General features: G+C 42.7%; 2 pseudogenes; both read left to right on the forward strand.

Annotated features, from left to right (window-relative positions):
* The first annotated feature begins 3,004 nt into the window (after positions 1-3,004).
* On the forward strand, positions 3,005-11,261 carry LOC121840217 (annotated as a pseudogene).
* Positions 11,262-12,148: 887 nt separating this feature from the next.
* On the forward strand, positions 12,149-23,770 carry LOC121840166 (annotated as a pseudogene).
* Positions 23,771-24,555: the final 785 nt, after the last annotated feature.

Here is a 24,555-nt window from a genome sequence, read left to right on the forward strand (position 1 = left end):
TTAAGCTATATAAAACATGATTCTGGTGGAGATTTCTTATATTGTCATTGAGTATGGGGCATCACCATTTTAAAATGCTTCATCACTTAGAAAACACTTAGTTTTTTCCCCCTTTTTCAAATTAGGCCCAATACACACTTCATTTGTAGTCTTTCCTCACTCTGATTAGCGGCTTACTTAGCCAGGTTCACTAGATTTTACTGATACATTTATGAGATGAAAAAAAAAAGAAACCTGCACACTGCTCTTGCTACTATCACTGCTCTTTACGTTTAACGAAATATAACCATGTGCATTTCATAAATATTCTTATAAAGTGTGAACAAAAAAGTATTAAACACGTCTGTATAACGTGTAAAGAAACGAACAGAAATACTCTATTCCAGGGGGACAGCTTCCATCCTGAGCCATTAAAAAGAGGACTTCCAAGAAGTCCGTTTTTCAGACTGAGCCGTATATGCCACTCCACAGAGGATTATTTAGAAAAAGCAGCGGAGATGAGCAATTAGGTTTCTAAAAAGAGGCTACTCTCCACAATGTGTGAATGAAGCTCTTAATTTGGCATTAGGGAAAACACGAGATGAACGCATACAAAATAATACCCACTAAAGCTAAAGAACACGCTGTATTGTTGATTTGACTTTGTTCACCACCCCATACACTTTGAACTCGCGTAAAGTGGGAGATGCTGTCAAGAAACCCTGGTATGTTTTATCATCGGACCCAGCTTTGCCAGCTGAATTTAAGAATCCACAATTTATTGTACGTATAAGTGGTCGCAATTTACGCAATAAATTGGTCCTTGCCAACTGCCAGACACAAAAGAAAACGAGCCAGGCTCTTTCATGCCCTCTTCAGAATGGTAGCTATAAATGCAGAGGTCGCGCACAGTGCAACAATATGATGAAGTGTGAATATTTCTCCCACGTACAGGAAACGATTCCAAATTAAATTACATTTCTACCTTTAGATTTTGTGGCATAAAGAAAGTTACGATATCAGACAGGGGATGTGATATTAATAATACTCTGAGTTAAAGGGGATGTTTTGGGATTTTCACCCTCCAGACATTATTTCCAAAAGGTCTTAATGATGAAATGCCTATGTATGTTATGTTGTAAATGTCAACATGAATTAATGCCACCATTTCAGATTACTTTGACGTTTTTCTTGCGCTGTTCCCAATGATTTATAATAACTTGCTTTATGGGTCGATGTCCTCATTGTGGTTTTACAGACGTATTTAATACGTTTTATGTACACACTTTATTCGAATAATTATGAAATGAACATTGTTATATTTGGTAACACTTACTTATTTTCCCTCGACTCCAACCCCCATTCGATACATTGAACGAATGTGGGTGGAGCTATGTATGCATAACGGTGCTAATAATTTTTTCAAAACTCACAAAAGCTCTGACTAAGGCCTTGAGGTCGATACATAATAAAGGGCAGTGGTACTAACCAGAGCAGTGATACTAACCAGAGCAGTGATACTAGCCAGAACAGTGATACTAACCAGAGCAGTGATACTAACCAGAGCAGTGATACTAGACAGAGCAGTGATACTAACCAGAGCAGTGATACTAACCAGAGCAGTGATACTAACCAGAGCAGTGATACTAACCAGAGCAGTGATACTAGACAGAGCAGTGATACTAACCAGAGCAGTGATACTAACCAGAGCAGTGATACTAACCAGAGCAGTGATACTAGACAGAGCAGTGGTACTAACCAGAGCAGTGATACTAACCAGAGCAGTGATACTAGCCAGAACAGTGATACTAACCAGAGCAGTGATACTAACCAGAGCAGTGATACTAACCAGAGCAGTGATACTAACCAGAGCAGTGATACTAACCAGAGCAGTGATACTAACCAGAGCAGTGATACTAGACAGAACAGTGATACTAACCAGAGCAGTGATACTAGCCAGAACAGTGATACTAGACAGAACAGTGATACTAACCAGAGCAGTGATACTAGACAGAACAGTGATACTAGACAGAGCAGTGATACTAACCAGAGCAGTGATACTAGGACAGAGCAGTATGCAGGGTTTTTTTTCTCATCTTTTTCAACTGTTTCCATGCACCTGCAAAAAAAGATGGCTCAGATGTGTGACTGCCTTTTGAACTGATACCTTTATGAAAACTCTGTAAGCACTTGCTAATGCATTAAAACGTTGGTTGACTTTTTTCAAAATTTCAGTACAAAGATGAAATGCCCCTGACATACTCCACGCTCTTTGAAAGCACCATCTACATCGAAACATTCTTATTTTGCCTTGTTGTAGTGTATGGAATACTACATTTACCCATTTGGGTCACTGTAAGTACTTATTCTTAATGTATGCAGTTTGATGTTTTATTCATGATAACAGTTGGCTCGATAAGGGGAACATGTATTTGACTGAAATTCTGAGTTTATTTCTGGTGGTTTACAAAAAACTCTAATATGAAATACATACTTGATCTGATGCATCTTCTCTACTCTTCTTTTTGTGATACAGTTGTATGAGAAACTGCACAGGGGTAAAGTTGAACCACAGCCCACTGATCACACGACTGAAGACTTGGAAATGAACGAGACCCATACTTAAAATGTGAACTTTTCAACGTGATCCAGTGTTGTTGTATTCATCGAGTCCGGATGAATGATGAGATTCATTTATTATTCACAGCCACGGAGGCATTTTTCCATTGAAAGATTGGTTCTATAATATTTCAAGCGTTATTTAATTTTGTATTGATTAAAAATGGAAGCAACGTTTACCTTTTGTAATTGTCACATGCACAGGGTGTTAAACAGTACAGTGAAATGCTTAACTTGCGAGCTATTTACATGATGCAATGGGTTGAATTAATAATGAAATAAGCATGAATCATATCTAGCCACATCTCTCCATCCATAAACCACAACATAATGGTACTTTCGTCATTTCAGGGTGGAACGAATCCACGTTAAATTTACTGCAACCAGTCACCATTCACGAACTATCCGGAAATTGTATTCACCGTACGCATGCGCACAAACCCCAACGAGGGCCGATTCATTTTCGTATTATTATTAGCTCGCTAGTAAATCCGTTAAAATATACACATTTGATACAATTTGTACGTGGGTATGGCAGAGGAGGTAACGAAAACCACAGGCGAACTCTCAGTGGGTAAGTTGATAACATGTCTAGCTAATTTACAGCCCCTTGTAGCAATGTTGAAAGCATGCGATGTGTTGCATCAGACCGGTGTTGCTAGCTAGCTTTCATAGCACAAGTGATGTATATAAATCATTGCATAGCTCAAGCTTATCTTGACTGTCTAGTTAGCTAAAACAAGCGAGCTAAATGACTACGCATCGGTGTGAGCTCTGTTTTAGTTTGAGTTTTTCCCCTGTACCCAAACATGTGGTAAAATGTCTGTCACGCTCCTGTTATCTAGCCAACGAGCATCTTGCCTAGCTAGCATAATCACTGTCATGCATTAGTTCGCTGAAATAACATACATTCAGAATCAGGTGGTGAGTGTTCCCACTTCTTCCAGGTGAGTTGTATGTGTCTGACAAAGAAGGAAATGACCGGGATGGTGACGGAACAGAGAGGAAGCCTTTCAAGACCTCATTGAGGGTAAGAGGAATCCGTGTCGTGTACCATGTCTAATTATGACTCCATCCAACATAACTGATGTGTCTACGTATCTTTGAATCAAACACAGTTAAGTGCATTGCTATAACAACAACTATTTGATTTCAAAGGCTTTGACATTTGCTGGAAAGGAGCCATTCCCAACCATCTATGTGGACTCTCAGAAGGAAGGAGAGGTACATAGTTAGAAGCATTTTGAAAAATAAGTCGTTTGGTTTCACTTTCATTTGGTTTCCCCGTTCTGATTTCATCTCCCCGTTCTGATTTCATCTCCCCGTTCTGATTTCGTCTCCCCGTTCTGATTTCGTCTCCCCGTTCTGATTTCGTCTCCCCGTTCTGATTTCGTCTCCCCGTTCTGATTTCATCTCCCCGTTCTGATTTCACCTCCCGTTCTGATTTCATCTCCCGTTCTGATTTCATCTCCCGTTCTGATTTCATCTCCCGTTCTGATTTCATCTCCCCGTTCTGATTTCATCTCCCGTTCTGATTTCATCTCCCGTTCTGATTTCATCTACCCGTTCTGATTTCGTCTCCCGTTCTGATTTCGTCTCCCCGTTCTGATTTCATCTCCCGTTCTGATTTCATCTACCCGTTCTGATTTCATCTCCCGTTCTGATTTCACCTCCCGTTCTGATTTCATCTCCCGTTCTGATTTCATCTCCCCGTTCTGATTTCACCTCCCCGTTCTGATTTCACCTCCCGTTCTGATTTCACCTCCCCGTTCTGATTTCATCTCCCGTTCTGATTTCATCTCCCCGTTCTGATTTCATCTCCCCGTTCTGATTTCATCTCCCGTTCTGATTTCACCTCCCGTTCTGATTTCATCTCCCCGTTCTGATTTCATCTCCCGTTCTGATTTCATCTCCCGTTCTGATTTCATCTCCCGTTCTGATTTCATCTCCCTATTACTCCAGCGTTGGGCAGTGATCTCCAAGACGCAGATGAAAAATGTGATCAAGTTATTTGCTAGAGAGCAGATGAAGAGCGACTCCAAAGACAAAAAGGAGGTACGTGGGAGAGGCGGCAGTGTGGGGAAATAGTCTGGGGCATGTTTATCCCAAATAGAACTCTATATAGGAATCCTATTTCCTATACTTCTAGTCAAAAGTAGTGCTCTATGTAGGGAATAGGATGCCTTTTGGGATGCCACTATTACAATTATTCACACAGTGTTGTATTTGGCCATAAACAGGTGTGGCTATCGGTTAAAATATTCACAGGCAGCAGTAGCCCATGTGAGCTGCTATTTATGTAAGTTATTTTCAACTTTGATTTTAAAGGCAGAGGATTCTGAGAGACGAGAGAAGAACCTAGAAGAAGCTAAGAAAATCACCATTGAGAATGACCCCAGCCTTCCAGAGCCCAAAACGGTCAGATCCACTATATTCTCTTTAGTCAGTATCCTGTCTAACTCATCTTACTATGTTTTTTGTATTGTTTTAAAGGGATTTAAACAAATACATGTTTGGAAATAAGAATCACATGTTTATCTTCCATTGTGTTGAAATGTAATCAACCTTTTCCCAACAGGTCAAAATCTATCAGCTGGAGCCTCTCCGAGGGGAGAGAGTGAAGGTGTTTGGTTGGGTGCACCGAATGAGAAAACAAGGTGAGGGTTGTAGAACGTTGGTTAATGTGTGTCTAATGTCAGCACTGTAACTAGCTGATAACATGCAGGTTGTTTTTTTAACAGTATAGTCTCAGGATTGTAAATGCAGGGTGTTTTGTCCAGCTTTTTATGTCCAACAATGGAAATTCCCCCAAAAACTACCTGGGGGGGGGGCAGCTGGATGAGAGGAGAGGGGGCTTCATGGCTCATAATGGATTTATTATTCTCTTTATTTTCTATTTTACCCGGTAAGTTGACTGAACACATTGTCATTCTCTTGCTAGGAAAGAACCTGCTGTTCATTGTGCTGAGGGATGGAACTGGTTTCCTGCAGTGTGTTCTCAACAATAAATTGGTAAAAAAAAACAAGCATATTTTGTTGTCTTAAATGTTAATTTATTTTTTATTACAAAATGGAATAATATGCTTTTATTTGTTCTTATTTGTAAAACTGGTTTTGTTTTTGTCTCCATTATAGTGTCAGTGCTACAATGCCCTGGTGCTGTCCACTGAAAGCACAGTGGCTCTGTATGGGACAGTGAAGCAAGTACCTGAGGGAAAGCAGGTACAGATTCTTCACTTACTTTAATTACCCAGATTAAACGGTCATATTTTCACTCAAACCTTCTTCTTTTTTTTAGACCAGGACTAGGCCCAATCTGGTTCTGGGAAAACTGTCCCTTTTAATTGTAATTTAGATGGTTTGTTATTTTATTATTAGAGCTATGACTGACTAGGATGTCCTCTCTTCCTCCTTCTCCAGGCCCCTGGTGGTCATGAGCTGCACTGTGACTTCTGGGAGCTGGTGGGTCTGGCGCCGGCTGGAGGAGCTGACAACCTGCTGAATGAGGAGTCTGATGTTGACGTTCAGCTCAACAACAGACACATGATGATCCGTGGGGAGAACGTGTCCAAGATCCTCCGGGTCCGCTCCACTGTCACACAGTGCTTCAGGGATCACTTCTTCGCCCGTGGATACTATGAGGTAACAATATGTTGAGAAGGATTATTATCACAGCAGGCAAGGTACTTGGAGTCAAACAGACAGGCCTGGATGAGCTCTTTAAGGTCAGGACCCTCCATAAGGCTCACAAAATACTGTAAATAGACCCCTCAGCATGAAAAACACAACTAGACAATCATCTGTGCCAGATGTGATATCCCTCCTAAATAGCTCGGGCTAATGTTCCTATCGACTCCGTAAGGCCAGCAAGCTAGTCTTTTATATATATATATATATATATATATATATATAACTGTTATGAAAGTTGTATTGTCAATTTTGTTTTTGTATTTATAAACGCCACTTTAAATGTGTACATGACTCTGCAACAACATTTCCCCATGGGGACAATAAAGTCAGTAGGTAAGAGTGGGTTCACTGTACAAATGTCCTCTGATTGAGCTCTTTGAAGCATAAAACCACCAAAATAAATTGAATGAATATTTTCTAGTATTATTTTTTTGTCAGTTGTGTTATGCTACTTTAGTGTCAGTTGATGACAATTCTCCCGGATCCGGGATGGATAGTTACAAGATTTAACTGCCCCGGACCAAGAAAAACATTAAATTAAGATTTTCTCTCTTCAAGGGAAAAAAATGTCCTGGACTAAAGTATTCAACATTAAAATGTAATTTGGTTGGAGGCAATGATTCTCATTTTAATGTGTCATTTATCTCATCTGTGGTAAGTTGCAGGTGCCTACAGGGTAAAAATTCACCCGGTTTGAATAGAAAGACCTTTCTGCTCCATTGGACTCCATTGTAAAGGACAAGGATGCCAATATATTGGAGCACCACTGTATCAAAAGCCTCATCACCTCCATCTTTGCTTGTTGTATTTGTTGATGACATCATTAGCTAGGATTCCATCCAATTGGCCACAGATATTCATGCTAATGTTCTGTAATTAACATAAAAGAAAATATGCCAGTGGTGTGTTTCCACCAGACTTGTTGCAGATGTAATTCAGTGTGTTATGACACAATGTACTTTTTCATGTACGGAATAAGAATCAAAAGTTTCCATCTCTACCGATGGTCTTGTCACAGGCCTACTCTGGTTTTGTCACAGGCCTACTCTGGTTTTGTCACGGGCCTACTCTGGTATTGACACGGGCCTACTCTGGTTTTGTCACAGGCCTACTCTGGTTTTGTCACAGGCCTACTCTGGTTTTGTCAGGGGAGCTCTAGACAACGGCTGGTAGATACAGTGCAGGAAGGCTAGTCTACATGATGACATTATGGATAAGAGAGAGAATGGTTTTATTTGTCAAAACGGCAGTCATGCATCGATCGTCATGTCACCAGAATAAGACCCTCAATATTTATTGGAAAGGAGCATCAGGATCACTGCACTTTCACCACCCTGTGACGTTTCTAAATGATTTATTCTGTAGCCTAATAAACTGCATGGTTTCCCCGAGTCGTAGTGGGAGGACCACACACCATATCATGGCGTGACCCAAGTTTATGTTTTAATGGTTAATATCAGTATTTCAGCATAAAGACATTTCCACTTCAATTTCTCACAAAATAAATTTTACAGACACAAAGATCTCACCATGTCGAACTAACAAATTATCTGTTGGATTTATAAAATTGTACTGAAACTACCTGCTTCCATCACAGCTGTTGTGTTTTATTTAATGTGATGTGACTTGATTCACAAAGTGGATGGAAACGTGGTTAGTGATAAAAGCTTTGAATCTTGAATTGTATGTTTTCAGCCTTTTATGTCGACACGTCTTCTTTTCTAAATCTGATTTTTTTTTGTATTTGTTCCCCCAAAGATCACCCCACCCACTCTGGTGCAGACCCAGGTGGAGGGTGGTTCCACCCTGTTCAACCTGAACTACTTTGGGGAGGAGGCGTTCCTGACCCAGTCCTCTCAGCTCTACCTGGAGACCTGCATCCCTGCTCTGGGAGACACCTTCTGTATCGCTCAGTCCTACCGTGCAGAGCAGTCCCGCACTCGCAGGCACCTGTCTGAGTGAGTAGTTCATAATTGTTCACTCTCCTCAAACAATAGCATGGTATTATTTCACTGTAATAGCTACTGTAAATTGGACAGTGCAGTTAGATTTACAAGAATTTAAGCTTTCTGCCCATATCAGACATGTCTATGTCCTGAGATTATTTTTTGTTGTTGTTCCTTACAACCTCATGCTAATCACATTAGCCTACGTTAGCTCAACCGTCTTGCGGGGAACACACCGATCCCTTAGTATAACTACATAACCCATGTTAACCGCTATGTGCCCTCCCTCTGTAGGTACACTCACATAGAGGCAGAGTGCCCCTTCATGACCTATGAGGACCTACTGAGCAGACTGGAGGATCTGGTGTGTGATGTGGTGGACAGAGTCCTGAAGTCTCCTGCTGCTTCTCTACTCTACCAAGTCAACCCTGTACGTCTGATGTTTTATTGGCAGCTATTAGTTCTCTTTCTCTCTCCCCCTTTTTCTCTCTCTGTCTCTAGCTGTATGTCTGTCTGTCTCTAGCTGTATGTCTGTCTGTCTCTAGCTGTATGTCTGTCTGTCTCTAGCTGTATGTCTGTCTGTCTCTAGCTGTATGTCTGTCTGTCTCTAGCTGTATGTCTGTCTGTCTCTAGCTGTATGTCTGTCTGTCTCTAGCTGTATGTCTGTCTGTCTCTAGCTGTATGTCTGTCTGTCTCTCCAGCTGTATGTCTGTCTGTCTCTAGCTGTATGTCTGTCTGTCTCTAGCTGTATGTCTGTCTGTCTCTAGCTGTATGTCTGTCTGTCTCTAGCTGTATGTCTGTCTGTCTCTAGCTGTATGTCTGTCTGTCTCTAGCTGTATGTCTGTCTGTCTCTAGCTGTATGTCTGTCTGTCTCTCCAGCTGTATGTCTGTCTGTCTCTAGCTGTATGTCTGTCTGTCTCTAGCTGTATGTCTGTCTGTCTCTCCAGCTGTATGTGTTTATCTCTTTCTCGTAGTCTTGTTCACTGAGATGGATATATTCTTATAAAGGTTTATCTTGAAATAATGTTTCCTTTTTGAGATTGATCTTTTAGAATCCTGGTATGGTGGTGAAAGGCTAAACATGAGGATAGCACAGTGCTAATGTGGCCTGTCTTTTTCCTTTCCATCCTCCCCAGGACTTCAAGCCCCCCAAGAGGCCCTTCAAGAGGATGAACTACTCTGAGGCCATCATCTGGCTGAAGGAGCATGACATCAAAAAAGATGATGGGACATACTATGAGTTTGGAGAGGTACATTTGACTGAATAAATTACATTTGATAAATGGTTTATGGTCGACAAGTACCACAGTCAATTATAATCACTCCTAATCTCCCTCAGAAATAATATTTGGACCGTGTCGATCTGTGGTTGTTTTGAAGACATTTAGGGCTGGTATCCAGGACAGATTTAGCGAAGTCCTGGACTACATATGACTTTCAATGGAGAATCTGTTGGAACCAGCTTTTGAGTCCATAACTTAATCTGTGTCCAGGAAACTGACGGAATGTCCGCTCAAAAAACGGAATGTCCGCTCAGTGTTTAGCTACTCCATCAGTGTATTGTTCAGTGGATCTTCTCTTCGTCCAGCTCCTGTTATTGTGATGTTATAAAACCATCTCCCTCCTTGGTTTCAGGACATCCCAGAGGCCCCAGAGAGGCTGATGACTGATGCCATCGGTGAGACCATCCTGCTGTGCCGCTTCCCGGCTGAGATCAAGTCCTTCTACATGCAGCGCTGTCCTGAGGACCGACGCCTCACTGAGTCGGTGAGTCCCTGACCAGCAGAGATCTTACTCTCATGGAAACCATGACCTGAAAAACCACATCTCAGAGAAGCCATCATGAACCTTATCCAGGGCCTGATTCAAACATGTCTCTGGGTTCTGATCCAAGATCAGTTTTGTCCTATTAGATAATAATGAATAAGAATATGGACAGGGGGGAGCTGATTCTAGATCAGGACTCCTTCTCTGAGAGGCTTTTTGAATATGGGCCCTGAAAGACATCCTCATTGTTGTCCCTGCTGTTCCTCTCCCCAGGTGGATGTGCTGATGCCTAACGTTGGAGAGATAGTTGGAGGGTCTATGAGGATCTGGGATGCTGAGGAACTGCTGGAGGGATACAAGAGGGAGGGCATTGACCCAACCCCTTACTACTGGTACACTGACCAGGTACGTACATCTACCCAACCCTCTAATACTGGTACACTGACCAGGTACGTACATCTACCCCTTACTACTGGTACGTACAACTACCCCTTACTACTGGTACACTGACCAGGTGGGTACATCTACCCCTTACTACTGGTACACTGACCAGGTGGGTACATCTACCCCTTACTACTGGTACACTGACCAGGTGGGTACATCTACCCCTTACTACTGGTACACTGACCAGGTGGGTACATCTACCCCTTACTACTGGTACACTGACCAGGTGGGTACATCTACCCCTTACTACTGGTACACTGACCAGGTGGGTACATCTACTGGTACACTGACCAGGTGGGTACATCTACTGGTACACTGACCAGGTATGTACTCAGCCAGGATCTTTGTAGATCTTATTAATCTAAGCAATAAAACACAAGGGGGCTTTGCTTCATTGCGATTTTAGTATGGCTGCTGGGGTCATAGGTTAGACACCCTAGTGTTTCCTGGAACTAACTGTTTTATGAACAGAGAATCTGTTAGACATTTTTGATGGCGTGTTTCCTTAATAATGTCAACATTGTGTCTTCTAGAGGAAGTATGGTACCTGTCCCCACGGTGGCTACGGGCTCGGCCTGGAGAGGTTCCTAACCTGGCTGCTGAACAGACACCACATCAGAGACGTGTGTCTCTACCCCGCTTTATCCAGCGCTGTCGACCCTAAACTACCAACTACCCTGCCCCCTGCTGGAGATGGATCACACTGCGCTTCAAGAGACCAAGATGTACATCCCAAATGGCAATCTATTCCCTATATAGTGCTATTTTTTTTACCAGCGCACTATCCCTGTATAGGGCCCTTATTTTTTACCAGGACCAAAGGTAGTGCACTATATAGAGAATAGAGCTCCGTTTGGGATGAAGCCCATCTTACTGCATTGCAAAAGGCCAACATACAAGGCTCGAGATCTAAGACAAGAACAATTAATTACACTAACAAATCCCTGCAAATGTAAGATTTGAAATGTGTTTTCAAACAAGAAATTCGTGCTGTCTAGCTAATACTATTTGTCTGCCAATAAATGTATACTGCATACGCTACAATATCTATCTGGAATGTTCTGTGGAGACACGCATTCGGTTTCATCTCTTGTATATTGTAGCAAATGACTGGTCCACTGCTGTTGCAATAATCCTGTTAAACAAAGTCAAAAACAAGGGTTAGAATTTGGCAGATATTTTCTTGAGTAACTTCCTTCTCTAGATGTAAAACCACCAAAAACACACACACAGTGAGTTTTGAATAAATATTCCATATATATATATTGTACAGATACACACACACCAATATATATATATATATATATATATCCAAAACTCACTGTGTATGTGTTTTTGGTGGTTTTATGGAACAGAACAGCACCTAAAGTTACTGGGACACCATGGGCTACTTCCTGGATGACCAGGCTAGGGGAGTCACAGCTTCCTACCAGGCTAGGGGAGTGCACAGCTTCCTACCAGGCTAGGGGAGTGCACAGCTTCCTACCAGGCTAGGGGAGTGCACAGCTTCCTACCAGGCTAGGGAGTCACAGCTTCCTACCAGGCTAGGGAGTGCACAGCTTCCTACCAGGCTAGGGGTGCAGTGCTACAGCTTCCTACCAGGCTAGGGAGTGCACAGCTTCCTACCAGGCTAGGGGAGTGCACAGCTTCCTACCAGGCTAGGGGAGTGCACAGCTTCCTACCAGACTAGGGGAGTGCACAGCTTCCTACCAGGCTAGGGGAGTGCACAGCTTCCTACCAGACTAGGGGAGTGCACAGCTTCCTACATCAGAGCACAGGCATGGCTTGTAAACACACGTGACAAGTGCTGTTAGTGTGCGTTCTGTCAGTGTCACTCCTCGGGTGTTAGAGGCTGGGAGGAATTTAGCTGGTCGACCACGCAATTTGTTATAAAGACAAATAGGAGCCGCCGACTGGACCAAATCACTCCTAGAAGTGTAGAAATCCTCCGTTGAGACATGATGTCTGTATTGGGAAGGGCGACTCGGCTCATTCAATGTAAGTGGATGGGTAGCTACTTTGTGCTAATGTTAGCGAGCTAGCTGTACAGATAGCTGGTTAGTTAGCAAGTTAGCAGCAGCACAAGAACATGAACACAGAAGTTAACTGTATCTTTGACATGTATTTGCTGGATGGCTAGTTAGCTAATAGCCAAATGCTAGTGTATATTGCCCACCACCAAGCCTTTTACCACCCTCGCTAGCTAGTTAGCATTGGCTTTTTAACCTTCAGATTATGAATAAGGTATTTCGTGAGAGACCGGACTTCACACCGATGCCTCAATATTATAGCATTATATTCTCGTAAATATTTCAGTTTGAATTATAATCGCAATAATATGCCAAAAGCTAAACTAGCAAGTATTGCTTCTAGCTGGTTGGTTCGAAGGACTAAACCACACACATACTAATGTTTTACTAAACCTTTTGTCAAACTGCTCTATGTCATATTATTGAGCTCTTCCAGGAGTTAAATGAAACTGTGGAGAGAAAAAAAAAAAAAAAAATAGCTACTTAGGCTAAAATTGAGGCAATGAAACGTTTTATTTAGCTAATGCAACTCAAAGTTACACAACTGACATTTTGTTCAACTTGCATAATAATCCTGCGCCGCTTAGTGTTCACTGATTGCTACTGCAGCCAATTAGAAATATATATATATATATATTATATATATATTTGGCAACTACTACTAGTCTACTAAACTATTCTTAATAACAAATACTAAAGTTGCCACTCCCAAGCTTGGCAGATAATACATGTTGGTAATGCCTTGAAATAATAACTGAAGTTTTGCTTTCAGAATGATTATAAAATATATATATTTTTCCCCTATGTGTTTTAGGCATCGGTTTAGAAGGAAGTATATCAATTTAAATGTCTGATTTTGACTTTAATCTTATCTCTCTCTCTCCCTTCAGTTGCCAGGTGCAGTAACGCCGTAAGCCTGTGTGTTTCGACACCTCTCAGGAGACCGTCTAGTAGTGCAACCGTTGCAGCCTTCGCCCAGCCAGCCTCCACAGCGACCCCAGAAGCGGTAGAAAACAGGTCCAGTACAATAGACTAGAGAGAGGGAATAAATATGATTCAAGTTCTCTTTTACCCTGTCGTCATTCATACTGAAATGTGTTGAGTGAGAAACTGCGTGTGGACACTACCCTATACTTCTATGTTGATGAAAGGACTAAATTGAGGTCCAAGTGAAATGCAGATTTATTTTTATATTTAACCTTTATTTAACTAGGCAAGTCAGTTAAGAACAAATTCTTATTTTCAATGACGGCCTAGGAACAGTGGGTTAACTGGTCTAGGAACAGTGGGTTAACTGCCTGTTCAGGGGCAGAACGACAGATTTGTACCTCGTCAGCTCGGGGGTTTGAACTTGCAACCTTCCGGTTACTAGTCCAACACTCTAACCACTAGGCTACCCTGCCGCCCCATGAAGCTGTGTAATGTGAGCTGTGTTGCTTACACCCCCCCAAAAAAAGTATTGCAGACTGAAGTTCAATGAAGAGGGTCTCTAAAAAAGGCCGCGGCCAAAATGTAGGACCACGCCGAGGTTCATTAAATGTAAGACTGAGCAAGCAACAAACTATCGTTTTTTTTTTTTGTGTGCCATCACTTCCTTCAATACAGGGCCTGGATAAATACCTACTTTCCACAGTATAGTACAGTAGTATAGGCCTAATTTGGGGGGGATGTGTGCCAATTGGTTATGTAGTTGGTAGTGCCCTCATACGACCTCGCTCCATGTGTTTCAATGGCGGCTCTTTCTGGATACATGCCTAGATATCAGATTTATACAAGGGATATCTGCTTGGCTGTTTCAGTTCTGAATAGCACAGTACTACTGTTCATATCCACACAGAAACCTAAATACTTGGATACTTGCTTAGACGTCTTGAGATACAATTGTAAATAATGATACAGTATTAATGTAGTACTGTACTTATCCTTGCAGAAAGCCCAAAACGGGGATCCTAATGATGAACATGGGAGGACCTGAGAAACTGGACGATGTTCACGATTTCCTGCTGCGCCTCTTCTCCGACACCGATCTGATGAAGCTTCCTGTCCAGAAGTAAGTGTTCTCACACTGTGACGGCTCGGAAGTTATTTCCAGTGTTTATGTTTATGGTTTATGAAAAGAGTATTTACATATGGACTTTTACATGAGTCCTTTTTATTGGTGTCGACTTGACTGACCAGATGGGACTCATTCCCTCCCAAACAAAAAAGGAGAAATCAATATTTTCAACCTACCTGAAACCCCTACAAACAATAACCTCAAGTCAAAACTGTTACAACGCACACAAGGACAAGGTACATTTATGTTTGCCAGGCCCAAGATCGGTTTGTGCCGTCTTGCCATAAGTAGATTTCACTGAACAGCAATATGTAAAGTTTTGGTTTCATGAGCTGAAATAAAAGATCCCAGAAATGTTCCATACGCACAAAAAGCTTATTTCTCTCAAATGATGTGGACAAATTTGTTTACACCCCTGTTTTCTTTCATATCCTGGACATAAAACTCTGTTTTAAAGTCACCAGCGGCCTCGTGGTTAAATCCCTGAACAGTTTCCTTCCTCTCCAGCAACTGAGTTGGGAAGGGCACCTGTATCTTTGCAGTGACTGGGTGTATTGATACACCATCCAAAGCCTAATTAATAACTTTACCATGCTCAAAGGGATATTCAGCGTCTGTTCTGTTTTTTTTTTTTTTTTACATTACGAATAGGTGCCCTTAAATTCATTACTTGATTATTGAGGGACCTTGCAAATAATTGTGTCTTTTCTCTGTACCCCACAGATAAGACAATTGTTTCAGCTTTGGTATTATGTGTAGATTGGATGAAGAGGGAAAATTTAATTTAATCCATTTTAAAATAAGGCTGTAATGTAAGAACATTTTGGGGGGTGAAAGGTCATGGCTTCTGAATACTTTTAGTTTTATTACTTTGACATGAAGTTGACATGATTTATGACGATGTGAATCTCTCTTCCTCCTCAGTCGACTTGGGCCCTTCATAGCGAAGAGGCGTACCCCTAAGATCCAGGAGCAGTACAGCCGGATCGGAGGAGGCTCTCCTATCAAGGCCTGGACCACCATGCAGGGGGAGGGCATGGTCAAACTGCTGGATGAGATGTGTCCGGAAACAGGTCAGACCGTAACACTTCATAGCCCATACATAACTCTTCATAGCCCATACATAACTCTTCATAGCCCATACATAACACTTCATAGCCCAGACCGTAACACTTCATAGCCCATACATAACTCTTCATAGCCCAATAGCTCATACATAATAACTCATAGCCCAGACTGTAACACTTCATAGCCCATACGTAACACTTCATAGCCCATACATAACACTTCATAGCCCAGACCGTAACACTTCATAGCCCAGACCGTAACACTTCATAGCCCATACGTAACTCTTCATAGCCCAGACCGTAACACTTCATAGCCCAGACCGTAACACTTCATAGCCCAGACATAACTCTTCATAGCCCATACATAACTCTTCATAGCCCAGACCGTAACACTTCATAGCCCATACATAACTCTTCATAGCCCAGACATAACACTTCATAGCCCAGTCCGTAACACTTCATAGCCCAGACCGTAACACTTCATAGCCCAGTCCGTAACACTTCATAGCCCAGTCCGTAACACTTCATAGCCCAGTCCGTAACACTTCATAGCCCAGTCCGTAACACTTCATAGCCCAGTCCGTAACACTTCATAGCCCAGACATAACACTTCATAGCCCAGTCCAGAACACTTCATAGCCCAGACCGTAACACTTCATAGCCCAGACCGTAACACTTCATAGCCCAAACATTACCAGGGTTCTGCACTAACTTTTCCCCTGATGGTACTGGTGCCAGTAACCTTTCCAGTTGGTGGCACCAGCACATGATTTGGTCCAGACTATGTGAGTGGAGTTCTGCCGTTGGAAATCCCAGTAATTTCTCACGGATCGGTTTTTGTGTGTGCATCACTCCGACGGTCAATGTCTTTGCTCACAGGAAAACACACTGCCTCTCCAAATGTAGCTCCATACATTTTGTTTAAATATATATATATAATTTATTAAAACAACCCCATTTTTCTTTAGTGACTATGTACCATTTTTTTTTCTTTGAAGTGGGCTATCGTAAGAGGCTTTAACAAGGAACCAACCAATGTCATGGGCCAGGGATCATCAACTAGATTCAGCCGCGGACAATTTTCTCTCCTTGAGGGGATGGTCGTAGGGCCGAATATATTTACATAGAATTTACAGACTGCAAATTGACCCGCAAGAAGCACAAATAGATATAACATTTGGCTAAAACGTAAATCTTTTCATACCTTGTTTATCATTTGTATTATTACGTGTGAGAATACTTTTTTAACAGATTTACTAAATTAAAATCACTTGGAGATGATTTCCTGGTGTTTTACACTCTTATATCAACAATAAAATAAATAAGTATAATTGAAGGTTTTAAATATAATTGAAGGTTTAAAAAAAAAAAAAAAAAAAAATTGCTCAGAACTTCCCCCCCCCCGTGGGACGGCAGTTGGAGGAACAAGGACCTGCCTGATCATATGTGACTAAAAGCTTCTTCTTTTTCTCTCTCTCTTATCTATTGATGACCAGATGCTTCGGTTGTAACTGGCTCTGTTACACTCACATGTTACAGTCGACAACATTAGCACTGTTACATTACTTAGACTACTTCTTTTTTTTTAAACAATAGCCTTTATAAAAAAACAAAATGTCTCCGTTGCTGCTGCATGGGTTTATTGGTTGTCTTGCTTTGAATCAAACAAGCTATCACCTATTTTTATTTATTACAACCTTTATTTAACTAGGCACATCAGTTAAGTACAAAATCTTATTTATAATGACGGCCTAGGAACAGTCCTCCTGCCGGGATGTGGGTCTGGGATTAAAAAAATATAGGACAAAACACACATCACGACGAGGCGATTCCACATAAAGAGAGACCTAAGACCTATTTCTTGGTTGACTCTATCAACATCTCGGCTCTTTAGTGGTTTGTTAAGGCTGAATAAATACAACAGAATATGCCTAATTTTAAAAGAACAGTGATGAAGGAAATAAATAAAAATGCTTGGCAAAGCCATACCCAGGCTGATTGGTCGCAACTTTAAAAAAAAAAAATATGTATTGTATAATTAAACAAATATATATTTCATAATTGATGATCTGGCCTATTCCATAATGTGCCTGCAGATAGGTGTGAGTGGAAGGAGAGCGTGTCACACACTGGTTACTATATGCTTTAGGCAGCAGCACGAACACTGGGCCACACAAGATGCCAGGGTCTCCAAAACAAACAGGCTGAATGTTTGATCGCTGTCGTGTTTTAACGGGCCGTTGACACTGGCTGGGTGGTGGGGAGATAGTTGAGGAGTGTTTTGTTCCCACACCCCTACACCACACTTTACTGATAACGGGGGATGTGTTTTAGCTTTACGTGGGCATGTCTTACATAAGACCACTCTGTGTTTGGCCTAACTTGAGAGGTTGTAGATGGCCTAATTCAATTATATTCCCTAAGTATATACTTTTAATATCCATTTACTAATGCTTAGATAGATGTGAAGTGAGAAATACCATTTTATTACTCAGCTTTACAGTTTTCACATTCACGCTTTGTTTTGTCTACAGCTCCTCATAAGTTCTACATCGGGTTCCGCTATTGAGGAGATGGAGAAGGATGGAGTGAAGAGAGAGCAGTGGCATACCTCTGACGGAGGAGGCTATTGACCACAGGTAGGCCCATGGTTCTAGAAGGATGGAGCTAGAGAGCAGTGGCTTTAACTACACAGTACCCACAATACAGCTGTTCTACCACAGGTAGGCCCAGTACCCACAATACAGCTGTTCTACCACAGGTAGGCCCAGTACAGCTGTTCACCACAGGTAGGCCACCACAGGTAGGCCCAGTAACAATACAGCTGTTCTACCACAGGTAGGCCCAGTACCCACAATACAGCTGTTCTACCACAGGTAGGCCCAGTACTCCACAATACAGGTTCTACCACAGGTAGGCCAGCACCACAATACAGCTGTTCTACCACAGGTAGGCCCAGTAGTGTTCTACCCAGGTAGGCCCAATACAGCTGTTCTACCACAGGTAGGCCCAGTACCCACAATACAGCTGTTCTACCACAGGTAGGCCCAGTACCATTACATAGAGCTGTTCTACCACAGGTAGAACTGGGGTCGAGCTGCTCTACAACAGGTAGAACTGGGGTCGAGCTGACAAGGTCAAAAATCTTAGGTATCCCCTTTTTCTTTCCCACGTTCCCTAATAAAAGGCGGATGTACGTTTTCCAATGTCCTCATAGTGCTTCACATTGTAACTCCCCTCGTCCACTACTGTCCCTGTTCTGCCCCTGTCACCCACTCACATCTTGTGTCTTTAAAAAAAAAAAAAAAATTATAATGAGTAGAGTTAGTCTTGGCCTGGGAGTTACTGATAAGCGGACTTAATCTTGTTCTTATCGACACAGGGAGACTGAATACGCCACACCCTACATCCCATACTTTTGTAAAGCACTGTGTTAAACTGTTGAATGGCTATGTAAACACATGACTGTAATCAGAAATACAATGTAGATTTATTACTATTTATTTTCTTAATGGAATATCTACGTAGGCGTACAGAGGCCCATTTATCAGCAACCATCACCCTGTGTTCCAATGGCACGTTATGTTTGATAATCCAAGTTTATCATTTTAAAAGGCTAATTGTTAGAACCCTGATTTGATATCCCATTCAAAATCTGCCGCTTTCCAGCTACAATAGTCATTAACAACATTGACAATGTCTACACTGTATTTCTGATCAATTTGATGTTATCTTAATGGACCAAAAATGTGCTTTTCTTCCAAAAACAAGGACATTTCTAAGTGACCCCCCCCCAACTTTAGAACGACCGTGTATGCCGCGATTTGAATTCTCAACCGATGTTTCTCTACGCCTTTACCTCGCTCTCTGACGTGGTCGCAGTTAAACGATGGTCACGGGGCCTCCCGGGTGGTGCAGGGTTAAGGGCGCTGTACTGCAGCGCCAGCTGTGCCATCAGAGACTCTGGGTTCGCGCCCAGGCTCTGTCGTAACTGGCCGTGACCAGGAGGTCCGTGGGGCGCGCACAATTGGCTCAGCGTCGCCCGGGTTAGGGAGGGTTTGGCCGGTAGGGATGTTCTTGTCTCATCGCGTACCAGCGACTCCTGTGGCGGGCCGGGCGCAGTGCGCGCTAGCCAAGGTCGCCAGGTGCACGGTGTTTCCTCTGACACTGGTGCGGCTGGCTTTCCGGGTTGGATGCGCGCTGTGTTAAAGAAGCAGTGCGCCTTGGTTGGGTTGTGTATCGGAGGACGCATGACTTTCAACCTTCGTCTCTCCAAAGCACGTACAGGAGTTGTAGCGATGAGACAAGCCAGTAGCTACTAAAACAATTGGATACCACAAAATTGGGGAGAAAAAGGGGTAAAAAATAATAAATATAAATAAATGGTCACAGTTGAAGAGATGTCATGTTGATGTTTTTTAATGGTGTCGTTTTGTTGTTGAAAACAAGGCAGCAGTCTGAACGCTATCTACCGATACTACAGCAGCCGAGGAGACAGGCCTAAGATGAGGTGGAGTGTCATCGACCGCTGGCCCACACACCCCCTATTGGTCGAGGTGAGACTACCTAACTGTCTACAGTCAAAATGATTCCGCACGTAAGTTACAGGGGGTTTCAATTCCCTCTGATAACCTCAATGTTTTTTTCACCTGGATGGCAAATCCACTCACATTATCAGATTATTATAATCTGTTGAGGTTAAGAAAGGACAATAACTGACTTTAGTCGGGGGTTAACCCCAAAAAGGGAATACCCATTGCTATTCTGGAGTCGCCCATGACCCTCATTTGAAGAGGAGGTCAGTGATGTTACTCTAGGTTAAATTGAACTGTAGTCATAGTTAAAGAAGCGTTTTAAGGCAACAACAGAACATGATGTCATGGATATATCTGGGCTGTTATTGGCTGTGTCTGAAAAGGAGCCCTATTCTATTACGTAGTGCAGTCCTTTTCACTCACTCCATTTCTGTTCCAGTGAGGGGGGATTACCCGTTTTTCTCCCTAATTTCGTGGTATGCAATTGGTAGTTACTGTCTTGTCTCATCACTTCAACTCCCGTACGGACTCGGGAGAGGCGAAGGTCGAGAGCCATGCGTCCTCCGAAACACGACCCAACCGAGCCAATCTGCTTCTTGCCAAACCCTCCCTAACCTGGGAGACGCTGGACCAATTGTGCATCGCCCCCGGAGCTCCCGGTCGAGGGCCCGGCTGCGACAGAGCCTGGGCTCGAACCCAGAATCTCTGGTGGCACAGCCTTAGACCACTGAGCCACCCTGTGAGGCCCCTGTTCATTGTTTCTTCAGTCCTAGGAGTCGCTCGTGGAGTCGTTCGTTGGAGTCGCTCGTTGTGGAGTCGCTCGTTGTGGAGTCGTTCGTTGTGGAGGAGTCGCTCGTTGTGGAGTCGCTCGTTGTGGAGTCGCTCGTTGTGGAGTCGTTCGTTGTGGAATCGCTCGTTCGTGGGAGTCGTTCGTTGTGGAGTCGTTCGTTGTGGAGTTCCCAGAGTGACTTTGTTTACCTTTTCCATCCCTTGTTCCAGTGGAAATTTAAAGTGAAAACTGAGTACGAATGAACAAACAAGGTTAAAGAGAACATCTCTAGGACATGTCGTCCTACGTGGTGTGTTCATTAGGGCACCAAATGGAAGAAAATAGACTAAACCAAGGAGGGGACTGCTAGAAAAGCTCTTTTGGTTGTGGTTGTTGTTGGTTCTCCCTTTGCAAAACGTTTTGGTACGATGTGCACTAATAAAAACCGACACAGACAATCCCTCCGCGCAAAGAGCAGACTGATCGTTGAGTCATGGTGTAAATGTCTGCCTGATAATATCTTTGTACAAACAATTGTACGCGAGTATAAACACCATGGGACCAGGCAGCCGTCATACCGCTCAGGAAGGAGACGCGTTCTGTCTCCTAGAGATGAACGTACTTTGGTGCGAAAAGTGCAAATCAATCCCAGAACAACAGCAAAGGACCTTGTGAAGATGCTGGAGGAAACAGGTACAGAAGTATCTATATTCACAGTAAAACGAGTCCTCTATCGACATAACCTGAAAGGTCGCTCAGCAAGGAAGAAGCCACTGCTCCAAAACCATAAAAAGCCAGACTACGGTTTGCAACTGCACATGGGGACAAAGATCGTACTTTTGGAGAAATGTCCTCTGGTCTGATGAAACAAAAATAGGACTGTTTGGCCATAGTGTCCATCGTTATGTTTAGAGGGAAAAAGGAGGCTTGCAAGCCTAAGACCACCATCCCAACCGTGAAGCACGGGGGTGGCAGCATCATGTTGTGGGGGGAGTTTTGCTGCAGGAGGGACTGGTGCACTTCACAAAATAGATGGCATCATGAGGCAGGAAAATTATGTGGATATATTGAAGCAACATCTCAAGACAGTCAGGGAGTTAAAGCTTGGTCGCAAATGGGTCTTTCAAATGGACAATGACCCCAAGCATACTTCAAAAGTTGTGGCAAAATGGCTTAAGGACAACAAAGTCAAGGTATTGGAGTGGCCATCACAAAGCCCTGACCTCAATCCCACAGACAATTTGTGGGCAGAACTGAAAAAGTGTGTGCAAGCAAGGAGGCCTACCAACCTGACTCAGTTACACCAGCTCTGTCAGGGGGAATGGGCCAAAATTCACCCAACTTATTTTGGGAAGCTTGTGGAAGGCTACCCGAAACGTTTGACCCAAGTTAAACCATTTAAAGGCAATGCTACCAAATACTAATTGAGTGTATGTAAACTTCTGACCCACTGGGATTGTGATGAAATAAATAAAAGCTGAAATAAATAAAAGCTGAAATAAATCATTCTCTACAATTATTCTGACATTTCACATTCTTAAAATAAAGTGGTGATCCTAACTGACCCCAAGACAGGGAATTTTTACTAGGATTAAATGTCAGGAATTGTGTGAAAAACTGAGTTTTTAAATGTATTTGGCTAAAGTGTATGTAAACTTGTGACTTCAGCTGTAGTTTTCAATGGTTTAGCGGAGCTGGGTGTCTCCTTGCCCCCAGCAGCCAAATGGAACACGCTGCACTTTTTTTATTTATTGATTATGACATGTGTCCTTATAATATATCTGTATTTTCTCTGTAGTGTTTCTCCCAGCATGTCCTCAACGAGCTGCAGAAGTTTCCCTCCGAGAAGAGGGACGATGTGGTTATCCTGTTCTCAGCTCACTCACTACCCTTGTCTGTGAGTACAGGACTGTTGCTAAGGACACGCATTCTAATCGTCATGACATCGGCATGTGTTGTACGCTAGACCTACAGTGGAGGGGGAGGAGCTACTTACATGCCAGACATTATCAGTGGAAATTAAACATGGCTACTTTTTCTAGTAGGGATGTGTGACGGTTCAGTGTTGTACACTGGATCTGTGAGTATAGAGAGACATTATAGAGTATAGTCATAGAATACATATCCCTCTGAGACGGAGTATACTAATATCCCTCTGAGACACATATAGTATAGTCATAGAATACATATCCTCTAAGACGTGTTACTAATTGAGTATAGTATCCATAGAATACATATCCTCTGAGACGTTACTAATTGAGTATAGTATTCATAGATGCATATCCCTCTAAGGTGTTACTAATTGAGTATAGTATCCATAGAATACATATCCTCTAAGATGCTACTAATTGAGTATAGTATCCATAGAATACATATCCTCTAAGATGTTACTAATTGAGTATAGTATCCATAGAATACATATCCTCTGAGACGTTATCAGGACGTTACTAATTGAGGATTTCATTGAAGACTCATGATACATGTTTTACCAAAAATAAACATTGGTAACTAAAGCACTTTTGTGTTTTTGTGAAAAGGGCTATATAAATCTATTTGAGTGATTTTTTTTTTTTATTACGTTTGCTTTGAAAAAGTTTAATGAGAAAGAAGGGGTAAGTGTTGTCTGTCAAGATGGGTAACCAGGCGAGTTTCAGTGTTGTCTGTGTTGTCTCATTGTTGTCTCTGCAGGTGGTGAACAGGGGAGATCCGTACCCTCAGGAGGTTGGGGCCACTGTGCAGAGAGTCATGGAGAGACTAGGGCACTGTAATCCTTACCGCCTGGTCTGGCAGTCCAGGGTAAGGACCACACACACACACACTATTTTGTCTTCTGTGGCGCAGAGAGAATTACAGCCTCAACTTAGATGACTTCTGGCACTCATGGTTACCTCTCCATGTTTCTAGTTCAGGGTCAACGCCCAAAGCCGCTGGTTAAATAGTATTTTTCAGGACTGTGTTGTTGTTCTGTAGTGGTCTGGTGGTGAAAGGGTTTCTCCATCAGGGCTGATGCAATATGGTGTCCACTCTACCCCAGAATGAGTGGTGATGAAATCGCACTTCCTTTTGTTATAAAATACTTCTTTTTTTTTTTTACCAAGACAAATGTTACATTTTGTGGTTGTAGTCTTCAATGTTGTTTTCCGATGAGTCGCAAAAAAAAAGCTACATTAGCCACAAGCTGCATTAAATGTAAAAGGCTTTGAAAATAAAGGATTAGTGTACGTTCAGCGCTCCGTTGACATTTTCACAGAGATACGCTTGTTTTTGTGTGTGAAATCATCGTTAAAAAAAGATCAGACTTTTTAATTCGTATGAAAATCATATACAAAAAAAAATAATAAAAAATATTGTCTCAAAATCAAGTATCCCTCAGACTCTGCAGTGCTTGAGGCATCATTACAGCCCCGGGTTCGTCCCCAGGCTGTCACAGCCAGCCTTGATCGGGAGATCCATGAGGCGGCGCACAATTGGCCCAGCGTCCGTCCGGGTTACGGGAGGGTTTGGCCCAGCTGTCCGGGAGGGTTTGGCTCCAGGGGGTTACGGGGAGGGTTTGGCCCAGCGTCCGGGTTACGGGGAGGTTTGCCCCACCGGGGGGTTACGGGGGGAGGGTTTGCCCCACCGTCGTCCGGGTTACGGGGAGGGTTTGCCCCACC

The sequence above is a fragment of the Oncorhynchus tshawytscha genome, linkage group LG20 (assembly GCF_018296145.1).
Source record: "Oncorhynchus tshawytscha isolate Ot180627B linkage group LG20, Otsh_v2.0, whole genome shotgun sequence".
Classification (NCBI taxonomy): domain Eukaryota; kingdom Metazoa; phylum Chordata; class Actinopteri; order Salmoniformes; family Salmonidae; genus Oncorhynchus; species Oncorhynchus tshawytscha.